General features: G+C 37.4%; 1 protein-coding gene and 1 pseudogene across 1 annotated transcript in view; both read left to right on the top strand.

The window, feature by feature from the left end:
- Nucleotides 1-20950, top strand: part of ASPH (aspartate beta-hydroxylase) — a 260009-nt gene that overhangs the window by 13049 nt on the left and 226010 nt on the right. The window lies entirely within an intron of this gene.
- Nucleotides 1980-2658, top strand: LOC118855881 (annotated as a pseudogene).

The following is a 20950-nucleotide window of genomic DNA, read 5'->3' as shown; positions in this document are numbered from 1 at the left end:
GCTGGAGAGGGAGGGGCAGGGTGAGGAGGAGGGGGAATGAATATGAGAAAGTAATCCTTGAAAAAGAGGATCATTAATATAGCTTCTGAGAAATTCCCCATAGAGAACAAAGCCAGTGAGTTCCTGGACAATATAGATCCATTGTACAAAGAAATCCCATCATAACATCCCCAGCACTGCACAAAGATCTCTAAGGGAGGGAAGCTCCTCATCTCTAGAAGCTGGTCATTCTAGCCCCTAGGAAGTTTTTCCTGACGTCAAGCTTGGAGTGGCCTTTTTGAAACTTCCACCTATTATTGCTCCTAATTCTGCCTTCTGAGGCTAAAGAGAACAAGTCTAATCCCTTTTCCACTTGACTGTCCTTCACATCCTTTGAAAATCATAATCATGTCTCTCCCCCTTCTCCTTCCCTCTTGAATCATCATTTCTCTAAGCCTGTCCATTTCCTTCAGCTGACCTTCATGTGCTGTGAACTAGAGTCTTTTCACCATCTTAGTTCCTTTCTTCTGTGTGATTTCTGAGTCTTTCTTAAATTGAGTTATGCAGCCTGGAACTGAGCCCAGCACTCCAGGTGAGATCTGGCAAAGGCTATTTACAAATAGGATTATCGTTAGATTCTTATACATTAGTTGTCACATCACACTGCTAACTCGTATTGAGCTTGAAATCCTGTAAAACCCCCAGATTTGCTTTCCCTTACCCTCACCTTTACCCATGTTTACCCTTATCTCAGATTTGTAGAGCTGATTTTTTTTGTACTCAGGTACATTTATTCCTATTTAATTTCATTCCCCTATTAAATTCGGACCAGTGTTTTAGTCTCTCAAGATTCTGACTCTGTGAGCCATTGTGTTAGCTAACTATTCCAGCTCTGTGTCATCAGCAAATTTGATGAGCATACCATCTATGCTTTTATGCAAGTCAGTGTTAAAAATGTCCAAAAGCCTAGGGCCAAGTACAGATCTGTGGAATATTCCACTGGAAACCTGCCATTTTGACATAATGATTAACAGCTATTTTTTGAATCTGGCCATCCATTTATTTCTGAATCCACATTGTCTAGTCTATATCTCTTTTATCTTTTCCATGAGAATTGAATAAAAAGAGAAATGGATAGAGGAATGAGCTAATGTTGAAATTCTGCAAATAATATTTTATCAGTGGTATAATAATCTTTGTAGTGAGAGCTGACTTAATTTTTTATTTTTTAAAATCTTAGTTTAACAAAACTTGTGATACAAGAATTGAAGATCTACTTCTAAGTTCAGTTTATTTCGAACTTTAATTTTTAATAGTTGTCATCTCTGAAAAAAGATACATAAATCCAGATAGAAGAAATGTATTATTGGCTGTACCTAAGTCATGCTACTTATTTTTTCTGTTCTATTCACTAATTTTGTAAAACTTTTTGTTGAAATTTGGCTTATAGATTTCTTCCTTTCAGTTGTTTCTGAAAACTAACCAGAATGTGTAGCTTTTTAATATTTTTAACATAGGTTAAAAACATACTAAAACTCTTCAAAATATTTTTAGAAAAGTCTGTTCCTAAATTTGAGTGCAGATATGAGAACTTTTATAGATGATACAAATACATTGTTTTCAGCAAAAGAGAAAGGAGAGAAGTTCCCGGAGCAGAGTGGTCAACAGTGTCAGATGTTGCCAAGAGGTTTAAGGAGGATGAGAATTGAAAAAAGGCCTAGGCATGTTAGAGAGTTCCAGAAAAGTACAAAAGCAGTGTCACTGGTGGGGAATGGGAATAAGACTATGCTGAGTCCCCTCTTTCAATAGAGGACTTACTGCCCAAGACACTGCCCCATGTGAGCATTAGGCAGATTCATGTGTCAGCAGTCAAGCCAGCATCTGGCCCAAAAGCCCTCTATTGCTTGGCTGCTAGTGTCATAACCTACTTGAGGACTCTTGTTTGTATATATAGCGCTCCACACCAAACTAACCCACCATCCAGCCAACCCACTTACCCAATGGCTGAGACAGTAGAAAACATGAAGATGAAATTCCCTTCCCTCTCATAGTGCTAAGAACACACTGGGGATTGGATCTATTCCATGAAAGGAGGTGCTGGGAATCTTGGCTGGATTATTTTTGAGCCTGTTTTCTTTTGCTATGAAAAGCAACCTACCTCTACTACAGAAATGTGAAATAACTCATGTAATATGCATAAGACAAAATAATGAAGCATGTGTTGTTAAACTAAGCTTACAACAATATTTTAGGTATTTAATATTGAATATTGCAAATAATCTAGTTGGAAATGTTTTTTCTCGGTAACTAAAGAATTTATTGACAGGAGTTTACAAGTAAAAAGTAAAAAGTTCTTTTTTGTGGAAATGCAATTATTTCCATTCTGCCTTAGTTATTCCATATGTTATGGAAACATTTGGAGGAAAGTAACAGGAGGCATTTGTTCAAGGCACATGTTTAAGAAATAAGGTTCTCTATTAATCCTGTAGCTGGATTTCACCATCATCTTCATGAATATGAAGACATTTAACCAGAGAAATTAATGAAAAGATGATGTCAGTACTGCAACTGGAAAGATCATTATCTGATCAGGTTGATACTGCCAACAGCTTGAAACAAGCAAATGAATAGGAAGAATAATTTGGAAATGTGCAAGTGGCAATTCTACAGAATGGATGATGGTACCTTAGACTAACATTAGACTTTGAATTACTGTATGTGATAGGGAAAATACACTAACAGTGTAAAATGCTAATAACAGACAAGTAGCTTCTCTTTAATTACATTTGCTGAACAACATTTTAAAATGATGATGAACTTCTTAAATAGATAGCACTGATTTTTTAAATGTTTTATAAAACAGTTTCATTATAAACCAAAATTTTTGGACTTGCAAAGAAAAATTATTACAATATTGTCTTTTTTATATTTGAAATTGGCTGCCAGCACCTTCTCTCCTAATACTGCCAGACCCCTGGTGCAAGCCCTTGTATCCTCACACCAAAACTATTGCAATAGTCTGCCAGTAGGTCTGCCTGCCACAACTCCCTTCTTACTCTATGACATCCTTATTCAACTGCCAAAGTGATTTTACTGAAGTATGGGTCGAACTATGTAGCCTCCCCTACTCAATAAACTCCGTTGGTTCCCTGTCACTTTCATTATGAGATATAAAATCCTCTGGCATTCAAAGCCTTTCCTAACCTTGAGCTCCCTCCCCCACCTTTTTCTCCCCAGTCTTCTTATATTTCCCTCTGTAACAACAATGCTACTTGCCTCTACTGTGGCTGTGTCAGACCAACAAAACCAGCACACAGGGCTGCTAGCACAGGTTCTTTGGTCTGCTTTTCTAAAGGAAAGCAACTTTAAGGTTTTACAATCTCACTTTAATTAAGCATACATATATCATTCACTTAATTCAGGGGGAAAAGCCAGCACCTTGAACTTCAGAGAGAATACAAACAGAAATTACAAGCATACATTATATAAACAGAACAAATAAACACAAGTCAATAGACAAGCTTCTAACCGTCTAACTATAGCAATACATACAGTTACCAGAAAGAGAGAGGGAGAGAGAAAGAGAGAGAAGCATCAACATCTGAGTGTTCAAAGCCGGGGGCTCCTTGACAGCTACCCAGAGTCTCCACACCAATACTCTTCCAATGAGTGTGCTCCCAAAACAAAATGCTAACCTCCGAGTATATATACTCTTCTTCAGGATCAGAGGGAGTCACAGCCATGAGACTCAAACCCATGTGACCTAAGCCTTCCCATGACTTAAGCAGGTCATCAAAGACTCCTGATTCAATCAAAGACTCTTGATTGAAATAAAGGCAAGACTCAAAGGCACTTGATTGCCTTAGTGCTGAAAAGCACTCCAAAAAAAAAAAGACAACAAAAAGTCTCTTTACTTGCCATCACACCCTCCCATCTCCCTCTGTGTATTCTTCAATCCAGTGACATTGACCTCTTTCTTGTTCCACAAAGAAGACACTCCATCTCTAGGCTCTGGGCATTTTCATTGGCCCGAAATGCTCTTCCTTCTTATTTCTGTCTCCTGGCTTCTTTCAACTCCTTGTTAAATTCCTGTCTTTGGGAAATCTTTCCCAATCCCTCTGAATTTTGGGACCTTCCCTCTGTTGATTATTTACAATTTTTCCTATATAAAGCTTGTTTTACACAGGTTTTGTTTTTTTTTGCATGTTGTTCCTTCTTCCCCCATAAGATTGAAAGCAAGGATTGTTTGAGAATAAATACATGTGGTCAAAAGTTCACAATTAGTTTATCACTTAAAGGCATGCAAGCATGCAGCTTCCTAATCCTAGAGTTCCATGGGAGCACTACAGTGATTCAGCTGAACAGTGCATTATGTACTTAGATCTGGAGCCCAGTTCTCTGGGTTTCTGCCCTTGTGTCTAATGGATGTTGGGCAAGGGCAAATTCTCAGAGACTGAATGGGAGGGAGATTTCAGGGACAGTTAGTCAGCAGGTGGTCTGGATTATAACCTTCCCTGATGGACCATAAGGGCGTTGTGATTAAGGAAGTTTGTTAACGTTGGGGTGCATTGTAGAATTCCACCATATGTGGAATTTTTCGTCTGCAGGTTCTATGGCTGAAGTTGGGTAGTAGTTAGGTTATTACATCCCTAAAGGGCCAGTGCCAGACTCAGAAGGGAAAAGTTTAGAAGCTTGTACAGCCATGAGAGAAAGGGGAATTTGGAATGGAGGAAGGTCAAGTGACATTGGGCAAAAGGGATGTTGTTAGCTGTTTGTAACGCTGTTGAGTATTGCTTTGGGATGCACAATTAGTTGGCAAATATGTGATCTTCCTGGATCGGGCAGAGTTGAATCCTCCCTAGTCCATTCCTATCCATTTCCATGGGAATGGTTTGGGAAAGTAGTTCTTAAAAATAATTTTATGATCACATCCCTCCCCCAGTTTCTTTTCTTATTTAGGTTAGATTATAGCCACCAATATTTATAGTATTAGAAATTAAAATACTTTGGTATTAATATTATGAAACTAGTTTTGACCTGTGAATCCTCTGAATCTCAGGGACCCCCATAGGGGTCCCAGGATCACACATTGAGGACCACTGGTTTAGGATATGACCTTTTTCTTCAACCAATATCTTTTCATTCCCTAAGTTTATTCTCTTTGTCCATTTAATTAACCAAACTCTGTTATAAAAATTAGTTCACATTTTAGCCTGTGTGCAATATAAGGGCTCCTAGGTCTTTGTGATCTTTTTCTTTGCATATATCAGATGGAAAATTAGTAGTATAGTCACAGTAGCTCAGAGCCCATAGATAAGAAAATGTATACTCTTTAGGCTCTTCTTCCCAATTTAAATTTTATATTTATTTCTAGCTAACTCCTGGTCTCTTTACATTTGGGGAAACAATGAAATTATTGGAAATCTTTTGATAAAAGAAGCAAACAGTATATTATAGGTGAGTGTCTAGAGAGGAAGGGAAAAGCAGACTACTTTTTGGTACTTGGATATTTGGGTCTTCTGCTCTGAAATGCCTGTAAAGTCTTGATTGTCCTCTGTGATCTATCTTTTCTTTACTGCACCCCAGCTCTCCTTTCATTTTTTTCCTTTCAGCCCCACCTTCAGTTGCTTTTTCATATGTTGTCCCTGTGCTGCCAAGCCTGGGTTATTACCAGGAGGATGGTGGAGTCCTCAACAGAAACAGAAGTTTAGAGGAGAAGCAGGCCTAGGTGGGAAAAAGTCATGATCATAATTAACACTGATGATAGTGTTTTATTTTAATGATAGTACTTGATGCAGTGCATTGTATTTGCCTGATTAAAGGCAGTTATGGGAACCCAGAAGAGCTGGAGTTCAGGGCTTCAGTTAAGGAAGGGGATTGGTCTCTGTAGATTAGGTAGTAATGAAGGGTGAGGGATCTGCTGGGATTAGCATTACTCAAAGAGGTGAATTTCACTCTGCAGAAATTACATATTTCTATTATTGTTGTTCTTTATCCTATGTTTTTGGTAAACAGTTGCCAAAGCTGTCTGGAAGGATTTTATTTAATGTGAGCCATACACATCAAAATTCACTTAAGTTCAGCAAACATCTATTAATAATCTGCTGTGTATATTTTGCGCATAGCACAGTGTCTTGAATGAAAAGAAAAGTTACCTCCTGGAAGGAACTTAAATTCTTCCAGAGAGAGTAGAATAACAGCAATTCCATCTCCTGCTTTATTTGGAAAAGTTAATTCGGAATATTTAAATAGAGGTACACTTTGCATTGTGTTAGATGTGTGTTCCTGCAGAATTCTAAGTAAATTAGATTTTGAGAACTTGAATTATTTTGTCCTCAGTTTACATTTCAAAGATTATAGGATCGTAGATTTACAGCTGAGGAAACTGGGGCTCAAAGAGCTTAATAAGTAACTTATTCAAAGTCACATGGGTAGAAAGTAAAAGAGCTTGATTTGTACCCAGGACCTCTGAATGCAGAATCAAAATTCTTTTCATTGTACCATCCTACCTCTTACCCCTGTATTTTTTTTAAATTAACTACACAAATACAGGATGGGGAAGGAATATATAATACTTGAGGTGAAAAAGACATGAAAATTTAAGGAAACTGTAGACTCATTATGTACAGTGGTGTAACATGGCAGTTAAACATTAATGCAATCTGTTTTGGATATGTTGTGTTTGAGATATTTACGGTACATCCACTTATAAAAGTCCGGTAGGCAGTTGCTGATATGGAACCGGAGCTCAGGATTGATACTAGGGCTGGATAAATAGATGAGGAATTTTTTTGTATAGATGTAATTGAATTCATGGGAGCTGAGGTCGTTAAAGGAGAGAAAGAAGAGAAGATGACAGAGCCTTGGGATATATCCACAGTCATTTGGTGAGACATGGGTGAAGATCTAGCAAATGAGACTGAGAAGGAGCGGTTAGGTTAGAGGAAAACCAAAAGGGAGGAAGAGTCCAGCTGATCTGGGGAGGAGAGAATACCCAGGAAGGGAAGGAGGTCAGCTGTGTCAAATGCTGAAGAGAGGTCAAGAAGGATGTGGAATGAGAAAAAGCCACTATATTTGGTAACTGAAAGATCCCTGGTAATTTTAGAGTGACCAACTTCAGTTTTTAAAGTGTTCTTCCAAATGCGCATGCCTGAGTGTGTCATTAACCTATTCAGTAAACTCTAGTAGCTCCCTTTTCCCTCCCAGATAAAATATAAAATCCTGTTTGACTTTTAAAGCCCTTCAAACCTGATCCCTTCCTCCCTTTCCAGTCTTTTTTATACATTAGTCCTCTCCATATACTCTATGATCTAGTAACTCTGGTCTTGAATGAGGCAATCTATCTTTTGACGCTGTACATTTTCACCATTCCTGAAATGCTCTCCTGCCCACCTCCAAAGTCTCAGTTAAAATCCATCCTCTGCAAGTTCCTGGTTCTCTTTGATGTTATTGCTTTCACTTCTCTGTATACTTTACGTATCTTGTTTGTAATAGCTGTTTGCATACTATCTCCCCCATTAAATTGTGACCTCTTTAAAGGAACTGGGGTGCAGGAGATATAAAGACTGGATATGTAAATTTGGTAAATAACAGTGTAGAGAAATTCTAGGACCTAATGAAATCAGCAAGAGAGGTTTTAAAGAATGAAGTGGGCCCAGGAGTTGAAACTGACACCCACACTTAGGGAGCAGGCTGATCCAATAAAGGATATTGAGAAGAAAGAATGGTCAAGGCAGGAGGACTGGGAGAGAACATTGTAAGGAATCTTAAGGCAAGAGGAAATATTCGGGAGGAGGCAGTTGTCTGCATTGTTAAAAGCAGAAGGCTCCAGAAGGATGAGGACTGAGAAAAAGCCATTGAAATTTGTAATGAATAAGTTTTTGTTAAAGTGTTGGGTGGGAAGCCGTATTGTAAGACGAGGCTAAGTGGGAGGTGAAGTAGAGGCTCTTATTAAGTGCTAATTGATGATCTGAAACTGAAAATGGGGTTGAATTGAGACTTTAATCTGATATATTAACTATAATTTTTCTCAAGAGCTTCTTTTAATTTGAGAGGTATTGCTTTTTGTTGTGCAAGATCCTTTCATCATTGTATAATTGTATCTGTCAGATTTTTCTGCAATTTCTTCCATTTGTTTGATAATACTTCTTTCTCATAGTTGTCAAAATTATCATTCTTTTTTTGTTGCAGGTATTTTTTTTGGAGTGGTGGGGTGTGTGATTTTAAATACACTATTTTTCTTATTCATTGTATGTGGTATGAGATATGGATTCATGTTTACCATTTTCAAAGTAATTAAAATATGGCAGCCTAAACATTAAAGATTTAAAAGATTAGTTTAAATGTTTTCTAATTCAAACCATACTTTTTATTTAATTAAATTTAATATTTCTCCCAATTACATGTAAAAACAATTTTTAACATTAGCTTTAAAATTTTTTTTGAATTCCAAATTCTTTCCCTCCCTCCGCTCCCCCCCTCATTGAGAAGGCAAGCAATTTGTTATAGGTTATACTTCAAACCATACTTTTAAGATATTTTAGTGCTTCTGAATCATCATTATGAACATCAACTCTGTTTACTGTGTCTCAGGTAGGAGTGCTAGTTAAGCATTCTTATTAATACAAGAAGAATATAACAGAGTATACTTAATAACCTCCTGTATAATTTACCCCTTTTTCAAAGATGCAGGAAGGAGGAATACAAGTGTAAATTGTTCAGTAAATATTTAAGTAATTTCCTGAAACATGAGGACCATAAGATAGTATATTGGCATTTAAAGAAGCCAGATAGCTTTGAAAAACAAAAGGACAAAAGCGAGTTTCTTTTGCAATCTCAAATATAACTTTACAAATAAGGTTGTAGCACTCTCCTTCCTCTCACCTTTCCTTTTTAAAAATCTTTCATTGTGGTCGATGATACTTTTATTTTCTTCCTGGTCTTTTTAAAATAGTCTTTTAAGATGTTTATAGGGAATATGATACGTAATTGAAGAGTTACAGGTAAATGGTAATTTAAAAATAGTACTTAGGTTCAATATTTCTCAATTTAACATTTACTGTTCCTTAAAGTAGCTTTCCGTAAAGATTTAGGAAAACCAAACAAAACTTTTACCTTTATTGAATTTTTCTTTGTAGATAAATTGTGCTGTGAAATTCTTATTCTACCTGTGGTTACTTCCTGATGAAGATCTCAAACTGGTACCTTGTGTGACATGAACATTTGGTCTTTGCATGTAGTCTGCTTATTGAATTTTTTTGTGTGATTAAAGTTTTGAAAAAAAAAAAACCTGATTATCCTGAATAAAAATTTTGGGATAGATACTAGAAGGTGAACTTTGATAAGTAAACTCTTGATTATCTTTTCCAAATGGTGAGGAGTATTGGGTTAGATTATGAATACTCTATTTGTATTTGGTTTGAGAATACATATTATATTCTTTAATATCCATTTAGCAGCAAGCATTTACTAAGCACCTTTTATGGCCAGTTATTGTGCTAGGTGCTATGAGAACAGACATACTTTAATATGAATATGTCTAGCTGGACTTTGGTGGGACAAATACACATTGTGAAGTCCTAAATGAGGAGCATCTAGAAACTAGCTCAGCTTCTTTTTATCCACTTGCTCTTTATTACTGGAGATAGTGTCACCTTACATCAATACAAAATATCCCCTTTGGGTTTCAAAATTTATTTCTTGGGAAGTACTCTGCTCTAAAGGGGGTAAAATTAAATAAGAAAGTTTAAAGAAAGATTTTATACCTCACTTAATTGTATCAATGAGAACTTTAAAAACAAATTTCATGATGGGATAATCAAGATTTGACTTGATAATCAGAGTAACCTGTACTAACTATCCTAGATGGATTTATGTTCTTTTTGGCATGAATGTACCCTCTGTGGGTTTAGACTGTAACCCCTTCATGGCTTATTTTTTATTCTTGTCTGCCTTTCCACAAATTTTCAACAAAGACATTGGAAGCCTGCCTCTCATTCTTTTAATGTGTTGAGTGTAACAGCATTACGCTATTCACGTCTTGTTTGTTATTTTCCGTTCTTGCTTTGGCTTACTTCCTTTTCAGTTAGGTTATTTCCTTTTCTTTTACATAATTCTGAGCATGAGTCACTTTTGGTAGTGATATTATATTTAATTAATGCTTATGATTGTCTTTCAAGTGCCCTCTTGAGTTGCTTGTAATTTTGATTATAATCATCAATAACAGATACATAAGGTATTTACTTTGTTTTAGATTATATATTTACATGATTATAACTTTAGTACAGAAATCAGGCAACTGTAATCAACTTGCCAACATTTTACTTGAAATTACTGATATGACAACTGGAATGTTAAAATCAGTAGCTGTGTGTTACTATTACATTTAGTATTTTGATATATATATATATGTATGTATATATATATATATATGTATTTAGCAATGGAAACTTCATATCTTAATTTTCTTTTAGACTCAGTTATAAGGTAGACTATTTCTAGCCTAACAGTCCTCAGAGGAAAAAGCAAGTGGATGAAGAATGCCTGTTACCCACACTAGCATAGTTAGATGGACAACCTATAGAGTTTGGATATCAGTATAAGTATCTCGAACAGACACAGTGTACAGTGAGATGGGCCAAGAATTGAACAGGTGGAAGTGACCTAGGTTGCCCTTGGGAAATTACCTAATCTTTAATGATCCCAAGTTAGTCCTAGAAACAAAGAACATTTTAAAAAGCCAACAATCTTCCAGTTATGATATATAGCTGAGAGTCATGAGACACTACAGTCTATGGCTAATTAAGGTTGAGTATCACCCAAAGGAAAGAGGAGAGGTTCATGGAGGACACAAGTAGGCTCTAACACATTATGATCAAAGTAGCATTAGCTGTTATCTACTAACTTCCAGGACACTTTCATTCCTATCTCAGTAAGTTTAGGGACTACCTCAGTCTCTCTTCTCCCCAACTCCTGCATTCATATTAGTGGGCTTCAGTGTTAATACTCAAACACTCTTAACTTCCCAGTTCCTCAGTTTGCTCATTATGCATGACCTACCTCATCTCAGCCACAAACAGAGATGGCCATTGATGTTGTTATCACCTCCAAGTGTTCCATTCCCATGTTCATGAACTCTGACATTCTCTTATTTGGTCACAATCTTTTGTCATTCAACCTATCTTTCTTTTTAAGTCTATTCTGTGTCCTCATTGGGGCCTCTAGTCTGCTCCCCCACTTGACCTGTTGGTGAACCAATTGAACTCTACACTGTGTTTTCTTGAGTCGCTTTCCTCCTTATCCTCTCAAAGCTCTTGCCTTGCCAAGCCTCACTCTCAGGTTACTCCCATCATCTACTGCCTTTACTCCTATACATGTAACACTGGATGAAGCTTGAAAAAAATCACAAAGCTATGCTTATTGGGGCTACTACTACTTTTATGTTACATTATTGAACCGGGCCATCACTATAGCAAGGCAACCCTTTTATTACTCGCTAATTGGTTCACTAACTCAAATCATCACAGCATTTTGTCATCTGTCCTCACATCTGTTATAGTTCTTCCCTGTCTGCCCTCTCACCTAAAAACCTTGCCTCATATTTCATTGAAAAAAATTGAGGCCATTTGCCAAGAGGTCATACTTCTTACTTTTCTTCATTTCACATCTCTCAGAGGCCTCCCCCTTCTCTCTCCTTTTCCTTGCCATGGTAAACTCTACATACACATTCCAGTGGATTGCCTCTTCTTTCATCCTCATTCCTTTACTAATATTCATTCTTCCCCTGTTTACTTGCTGCCTACAAATACACCCAATATTTACCCCATCCTTGAAAACCCCTCACTTTCTTCATCTGTCCCTACTAGCGATCATCCTTTTGTCTTTCTTGTGGGCTGAGCTCCTTGAAAAAGGTGTTTATAATAGCTGCTGCTGCTGTTGTACTTCTGCTGCTGCTGCTGCTGCTTCTTCTGCTTATTGTTTTCTTCTTCTGCTTCTTCTACTTCTGCTTCTTCTGCTCTTCTTCTCCTCCTCCTGCTCTTCCTCCTTCTGCTCTTTCTGCTTCTCCTCCTTCTGCTCCTCCTCCTCTCCTTTCTCCCTCTCCTCCTCTTGCTCCTTCCTTTCTTCCCCTTCCACTCCCTTTCCCTCTCCGTACCCCTCTTCCCCATCCTCCCACTCCTCCCTAGCAAGATGGCACAGTGGATAGAATGTGTAAGGAAGACATGAGTTCAAATAGGGCCTCACAAGGTGACTGTTAAGTCAGAGGCAAATCACACTCTGAGGCCATATTATTTCAACTCATGTACACACATAGTGTGTGTGTGTGTGTATGTTTGTGTGTGCATATATATTTGTATATATATAAAAACTTGGTGATTTTATTAGCCTCCAATAAATTAAATTACCCACCTCTAAACAGATGATTCTCAAATCTCTTTGGCCAAACCTAACCTGTCGCCTTACCTCCAGTCACATACATCTCCAGGTTTCATCCGCATCTCACATTCCCAAATTCAGTCTCTTTCAGAGACTTGTCCATTCCACCTTTGGAACATCTTTCATATATGCCCACTTCTCTCCCCTGACATTACCACCAGCTTGTTGCAGGCCCTTATAACCTTGTGCTTGGACTATTGAAGTAGCTTTTTGGTTGGTCTCCCTGCTGCAAGTCTCTCCATACTCAAGTTTGTTTTTTACTTAGTTATCAAAATGGATTTGACCACATCACCCTGATCATTAAACTGTGGTGCCCTATTATCTCCACAATCAAATCTAAAATCCTTTTGGGCTCTTAAGGCCTTTCATAAGTTGACCTAGCACTTAACTCTTTTTATGCCTTATTGGCTTCCATGTACTGTGCCTTCTTTTTATTAAATTTTATCATTTTATTTAATATGTTAGTTTTCAACACTGATTTCCACAAGATTTTAAGTTACAAATTTTCTCCCCACTTCTACCCTCCCCCCCATTCCAAGGTGGCATATATTCTGATTGCCTCGTTCCCCAGTCTGCCCTCCCTTCTGTCACCCCACTTTTTCCCCCATCCCCTTTCCCCTTACTTTCTTGTATGGCAGGATAGATTTCTACGCCCCATTCCCTATATATCTTGTTTCCCAGCTGCATACAAAAACGACTTTTTTTTTTTGAGCATCTGCTTTTAAAACTTTGAGTTCCAAGTTCTCTCCCCTCTTCCCTTCCTTCCCACCCTCCCTAGGAAGGCAAGCAGTTCAACAGAGGTCACACATGTATCATTATGTAAAACACTTCCACAACACTCATGTTGTGAAAGTCTAACTATATTTCCTTCCATCCTATCCCGTCTCCCTTTATTCAGTTTTCTCCCTTGACCCTTTCCCTTTTCAGAAGTGTTTGCTTTTGATTACATCCTCCCCCTATCTGCCCTCCCTTCTATCATTCCCCCTTTTTTATCCCCTTCCCCTTACTTTCCTGTGGAGTAAGATACCTAATTGAGCGTGTATGTTATTCCCTCCTCAAGTTGAATCCGATGAGAGCAAGATTCACTCATTCTCCCTCACCCGCCCCCTTTTCCCTTCCAACAGAACTGCTTTTTCTTGCCACTTTTATGTGAGATAATTTACTCCATTCTATCTCTACCTTCCTCCCTCTCTCAATATATTCCTCTCTCACCTCTTAATTTGATTTTATTCTTTAGATATCATCCCTTCATATTCAACTCACCCTGTGCCCCCCCCATATGTGTGTGTGTATGTGTATATATATATATATGTATATATATATACATATATATATATATATGTATATATATATACATATATATATATATATATATATATATATATATATATATATATATATATGTATATTTCCTTCAGCTACCCCAATACTGAGGTCTCATGAATTATACACATCATCTTTCCATATAGGAATGTAAACAAAACAGTTCAACTGTAGTAAGTCCCTTGTGATTTCTCTTTCTTGATTATCTTTTCATGCTTCTCTTCATTCTTGTGTTTGAAAGTCAGATTTTCTATTCAGCTCTGGTCTTTTCACTGAGAAAGCTTGAAAGTCCTCTATTTTATTGAAAAGTCCATATTTTGCCTTGGAGTATTATACTCAGTTTTGCTGGGTAGGTGATTCTTGGTTTTAATCCTATTTCCTTTGACCTCCAGAATGTCATATTCCAAGCTCTTCGATCCCTTAATGTAGAAGCTGCTAGATCTTGTGTTCTGATTGTATTTCCACAGTATTCAAATTGTTTCTTTCTGGCTGCTTGCAGTGTTTTCTCTTTGACCTGGGAACTCTGGAATTTGTCAACAATATTCCTAGGAGTTTTCTTTTTGGGATCTTTTTCAGGAGATGATTGGTGGATTCTTTCAATTTCTATTTAACTTCTGGTTCTAGAAAATCAGGGCAGTTTACCTTGATAATTTCTTGAAAGATGATATCTAAGCTGTTTTTTTGATCATGGCTTTCAGGTAGTCCAATAATTTTTAAATTGTCTTTCCTGGATCTGTTTTCCAGGTCAGTGGTTTTTCCAATGAGATAATTCGCATAGTCTTTCATTTTTTCATTCATTTGGTTCTGTTTTATATCTTGGTTTCTCATAAAGTCACTAGCCTCTACTTGCTCCAATCTAATTTTTAAGGTAGTATTTTCTTCAGTGGTCTTTTTGGACCTCCTTTTCCATTTGGCTAATTCTGCCTTTCAAGGCATTCTTCTCCTCATTGGCTTTTAGGAGCTCTTTTGGCATTTGGGTTAGTCTGTTTTTTAAGGTGTTATTTTCTTCAGTATTTTTTTGGGTCTCCTTTAGCAAGTCATTGACTTGTTTTTCATGGTTTTCTTGAATCACTCTCATTTCTGTTTCCAATTTTTCCTCTACTTCTCTTACTTGCTTTTCTAAATTCTTTTTGAGCTCTTCCATAGCCTGAGACCATTTCATATTTTTCTTGGATGCTTTTGATGTAGGCTCTTTGACTTTGTTGACTTCCTCTGGCTGTATGTTTTGATCTTCTTTGTCACCAAAAAAGGAATCTAGAGTTTGAGTTTGACTCTGAGTCTCCCTGTTCGTGTTCCCAGCCAACTACTTGACCCTTGAGCTTTTTGTCAGGGTATGACTGCTTGTAGAGTACAGAGTACTGTGTCCCAAGCTTTAGGGTCTAACCACTGCTGTTTTCAGAGCTACTTCTACTCCACCATCATCCCAGGCTTTGTCATAGCAGTGCTCCTCCTCCCCCAAGAACCGCCAACCAGGACCGCAGTGCAGATCCAAGCAGGGCACAGCAAGAGAACCTGCCTTTGTGCCCACAAAAAGCTCCTTGCATTCCCGCTCTGATCCTCTGCTAGATTCCTCCCACCGTGTGAGCCAGAGACTTGGGAAGCAGCTGACGCTGGAGCTCTGGGAGCAGCCTCAGGAGCTTCCTGTTGCTGCCACCCCTGCACCACCTCCTCCACCCTCAGGGATGGGGCCAGATCTTTCTAAACTTGATCCTTCAGTTTCCCACTAACCTGTTCTTTGGTGTTGTTGAGAAGTCTGGTAATTGCCACAATTCAATGATTCATGGCCCTAAGGTCTGTTCTGGCTGGCTGACTGTAGGTCTGGTCTGTCCTGGAGCAGCCCATGGCGGGCTGTGTTCTGTTTCCAGCACCATGTGATAGACCCTACCCAGGTGACCATCCAGGCTCTCCTGAGCTGGAGACTTGTTTCCCTCTGGTATTTCGTGGGTTCCGCAGCTCTACAATTTCTTCTGAGCCATTTTTTACAGGTCTTTGGAGGGATTTGGGAGAGAGCTTAAGCAAGTTCTTGCTTTCCAGCCGCTATCTTGGCGCGCCCCCCTCCCCCCCCATTCTCTGCCTTCTAATGACACTGTCTTCTTTGTATTTTCACTGGCTATTCTGAATACTTGGAATTCTCTCCCTCCCTACCTCTCCCTCCTGATTTTCCTGGCTTTGTTCAAGTCCTAGCTAAAATTTTACCTATTATAAGAAGTCTTAAGGACTTTCTTAATACTAGCGCCTTCTATCTGAGGTTGTGTATAGTTTATCTTGTATATAGTTTGTTTGTAGATAGTTGTTAGCATGTAGTCTCCTCCATTGGACTGTCAACTTCTTCGCAACAGGGATTGTCTTTTTTTTCCTTTCTTTGTATCTCTGGCACTTACCACCTGTTTTAGCTAGCACATAGTTGGCATGTACTAAATGCCTTTGCTTGATTGCAGGGTTGTTTCAACATACAGAAGACTATATAAAAAAGTCACAAGATAAATAATAAAAATCACATGTGAAAAGGCTTTTGACAAAGTCTAACATCTATTTTTTGTTAATGCTAGAAATACCTTCTCTTAGCATAATAACCAATACAAGTGGAGTAATGGTATTTATATATTGTTTTGAGGTGAAGTAGGTACTTTTATTATCCCTGTCTTATCAGAGGAAACTGAGACCATGAGCACTTAAGTGACTTGATCTTGGTTACACAGCTAGTGTCTGAAAGAGGATTCAAACTCAGGATTTCCTGACACCAAATCTGACTGTCTACTCTATCACTTAGCTGTGTAAAACTTAACTATCTAAAACTAAGAGCCAACATTTGAAGAAAAGTTAAAGGCCTTTCCAGTAGGATCAACAGTAAAACAAGGATGCCTGTTATTACCATTACTATTTACTATAGTCAGAGAAATCCTAGCTATAATAGTAATAAGACAAGAAAGAAAAAATTTAGGGAATAAATATAAGCAAGTGTAATGGCCATTTTCCTTAATGTTTAGTATGTCATATTCTACTTTTTTCTTTATTTCTCCTCATTGATGATACAGTTTTCCTTTGTAATTCTGACTGGAGCTTCTTGGTGCATGATCCGCCTCTCCTGCCTGCTTGTCCTTGCTGATTGCTTGTGTTTTTGATTTGTTGGCTTGGCCGCCACAGTTTTGGATATAGTGACAATCCTTTATGTTCTCTCTGGTGGCTTCCTATAGATTCTGTTGAGCTGTGCATTATGCGTTGTTTCCAGTATTTCCCAGCTAATCTCTTGTATTATTTTCCAAACTACGATGTCTGAGTTTTTTTTTTCCATTCTGTTATTCTGAGAAGCACAAGATTCCTAGGTTTTCACTCTTAGCCCTTCTTCTGGTTAATTATTTCGGTAGAGATTTTGTCTTCCAGTTTCTTTGACTTTGTTCTTTTTGTATCACAGTTTTTGAGTGTGTCTAGTACTTTGCTAAATTTTTCCAGCTTTATTTCAAACTCTGTTCTCCTTTCAAATTTTTCATTGCTTTCTAATTTCATTCTTGATCTTGTCTTTTAATTATTTTATTAGGCCTTTCATCAGTCCTTTCAAGCTTCTTTTGATGATGCAATTCTCTTTGGGGGTATTATGTAAGGTGTCCTAAAATCTTTAGTGCAATTTTAATCTTTGGTAGCCTAACAGTTCACTAAAACTTTTGAAATGCTGCGTGTGTGTGTGTGTGTGTGTGTGTAAAATATATTATATTCTCTTACAAATAGGATGTGTATACATTTGCACACATAGCACCAGTATATATTGTGATGATTTGTGTGTATATGTATATAAATTATATGTTTGTTGAATTATTCTCTTCTTGAGATTTCTCCTGGCACTTTTTATCTATACTATTTTTTTCTGTGTCAGACGCTTTTCTTTGTTCATTCTCTCAGACTGGTGAATTGTCTGTAGAGAGTTGCTTGCGATGATTTCTTTTTTTTTTCTTCTTTAATTGTTGTTCTTTTATTTGGAACATTCTCAATCTTTATCTTTCTTCTTATTCTTTAAATTTTCTCTTATTTTCCTTTCCTTTTTCTCCTGTACCACCTTCTACATTTTCCTAACAACCTCTAGTGTTTTGCCTTCGTAAACAATCTTATATTTATTTTTGTAGCAAATAAAACTCAATATGCTGACAACATGTTACTGAACATGTTACTTTCTCCCTAAAATCATCTATCTTCCTTATTGCTCTTGAGGAGCCATCATCTTTCCAGTCACTTTGGTGACCATTCTTATTGTTATCCTTGACTCCTTACTCCAAATGCTATAATCATAACATATAAACCATGAAAGATCATAAATATTGACTATCAGCATAATTATTATTTTATTAATAATCAGCAAGCACGACCTCAACATCTTACCTAGTGTCATCAGGGAAGGTAAAATTTTGTAGTTTCATCATAGCCCAACTTAGATATTTGACCATAGTTGATATCTTTCTGATTCGTAATTTCATTCATGTCTTGTCATCCAGTTTGATTTTTGTTCATACGTTCCCAGAATCTTTATCCGTATGAAGATTTTTTTTAAAACTAACATGATAGTTGTATTTAAAAAAAAAAGTTTGAGCCCATAACTATCCCAAAATTGCTTACAGCTCTGTTCTGATTAGAACATTTCTAAATAGTGTGCGGTTCAGATTAGAAAAATTTGTGAGAAGTTAACTTTTTAAAAAATAAGCAATTAAATAAAAGGGTCAGCTAGGTGGCACATTGGGTAGTGCCCAGGGCTGGGAACCAGGGAGATTCGTCTTTCTGGGTTCAAATCTGGCCTCAGACACGTAGCCATGTAACCCTGGGCAAGTGACTTAACCCTGTTTGCCTTAGTTCCTCATTTATAAAATGAGCTGCAGAAGGAAATGGCAAACCACTCCAGTTTCTTTGCCAAGAAAACCCAGATGGGGTCACAGAGAGTTAGACACAACTGGAATGACTGAACAGCAATTAAATAAAAACATGATAATGATGATACTAATATCCAGCATTTATATAGTACCTTAAGATTTGCAAAGTGCTTTACAAATATTATCTCTTTTGCTCCTCACAGTAACCCTAAGGGTAGGTGCTATTTTTATCTTTATTTTATAGGTAAGTAAACTGAGGCAAACAGGTTAAGTGAATTGTGTATGGTAACGTAATAAATGTCTGAGGCAAAGTGAATAAATGTGTTATGAACATAAAAGGACCATCTTAACTGAGCTAGAAAAGAATGATCACCAAATGGCCAGGCACTAGTGGATTAACTATATCTTGCAATACTGAACAAATTTTAAGAATTTCTCCTCTTATCTAGCCCAGTGTATATCTTAGGCATTTAACAAATGTAGAATTAAACCTGTTGCCTTGAAATGGTGAATAGGTTTCTATGGACTAGAAACTTGAGTCTTTCTGATTCCAGGTCCAGTGTCCCATCCACTGTGATACCTCTTAATCTGTAATAATAAATAGAATATGTACTCATTTAATTTCTTAATGTTAATACATCTTTCTGAGTTTCATAATTTTTAGAGAAAATTACTTGCCTCCTAAATAGATATAGTGCATTTGTTAAAAAAAAAAATTAGGCATTTTTGAAGTTCTTATCAATGGGTAGACTTTATTGTTGAGAAGGAAGCCCAGTAGGCAGCATAGTATATAGCATAGAAAACTAGATTTTGCATCATATTTCAGTTCATATTTTGGCTCTGCTTCTTTTACCTATATGACCTTGGGCATATAGGTAGTAACTCTTGATTTCAGATTTTTTACCTAAAAAATAAGGGGTTTAGGCTAGATCATCTGATATCCTTCCTGCTCAGAATCTAGAATTGCTGTTCATAATCTCGGAGTCTAATCTCAGTCTGAATTCTAGATTGGTCTCGGATTCAAAAAAGATCTTATGTCTAGAAAAAAGAACAAGAGTAAAGTTTACCAAAGTGACTCAAGCCAAAAACTGAAAAAGAGGAAGAGAAGTTCTGCTAATCATTTGCCAGTTCTAGTGCCAACAAAAAGAAGTTTAGTTTAGCAAATACTTGAGTCATATTTAAAAATAAATTTATAACCACAATAATCTTGCAAGGTCAGTTAGTTCTAATTTTACTAAATATAAATGCATGTAAAATACATTTGGTCCCTAACTCCCTAGCGTAAACAGAGAAAGGTCACTTTTCTGAAAGTGACTCTCAGAAACAAAGTAGTACATGGTGGTTAGATTTCTAGTCCATAGAAACCTAATCACCATTTCAAGGCAACAAGTTCAGTTCTACATTTGTTAAATGCCTAAGATACACAGACCACTGGGCTAGATAAGAGGAGAAATTCTTAAAATTTGTCCAGTATTACAAAATATAGTTAATCCACTGGTGCCTGGCCATTTGGTGATTATTATATTTTAGCTCACTTAAGACGGTCCTTGGATGTCCATAATACGTTTATTCACTTTGCCTGTATTTGATTCTTCTCTGCTTTGGTAGGACATCCAATTTTTTGCTCCTTCAGCAGAAAATTAAGCCACTAGTCTGCCACAGTGAGGCATGGGATAGGTGTAGAGTAGAGGACTACCTTTGAGTAATAATATTAGAATTACAAAAATAAATGAGACTTGGTCCTTACTTTCATAAGATTTGCATTCTCGTGAAGTACCTTTCCTGACCGCTTGTCTCACAGTATAGACTGCCTGTTGGAACGTTTTAAATTGGCCATTCTGTAGACGTTGCAAACTCTCTGTCTCTGAGTCTCTCTGTCTCTTTGTTTGTTTTTCTTTCTCTCTGTCTTTCTGTGTGTGTGTGTGTGTGTGTGTGTGTGTGTACTCCTCTGCTAAACTTCCCTTTTTCTGTTGAAGGTACCACAATGCTTTCACAACCTTGGCGTCATCTTCAACTTTTCACACTCCTAACTCCCACATATCTCATTAGTTGTCAGGTCTTTCCTCATTCCACAGCATCTCTTGCCCATTTCTCAAGAATTGAACAGCAGCTGCCGTGATTGTTGTTGTTCAGTTGTTTTTCAGTCATGTCTGACTCTTTGTGACCCCATTTGGGGTTTTCTTGGCAGAGATATGGGAGTGGTTTACCATCTCCTCCAGCTCATTTTACAGATGAGGAAACTGAGGCAAACAAGGTTAAGTGGGTTATCCAGGGTCACGTAGCCTAGTAAGCTAGAATGTGTCTGAGCCAAATTTGAAATCAGGAAGAGGACTCTTCCTTACTCCAGGTCCACCAGTCTAACCATT

This window comes from Trichosurus vulpecula, chromosome 1 (genome assembly GCF_011100635.1).
Source record: "Trichosurus vulpecula isolate mTriVul1 chromosome 1, mTriVul1.pri, whole genome shotgun sequence".
NCBI classification, from domain to species: Eukaryota; Metazoa; Chordata; class Mammalia; order Diprotodontia; family Phalangeridae; genus Trichosurus; species Trichosurus vulpecula.
This window is presented reverse-complemented; position numbering and strand designations above follow the sequence as displayed.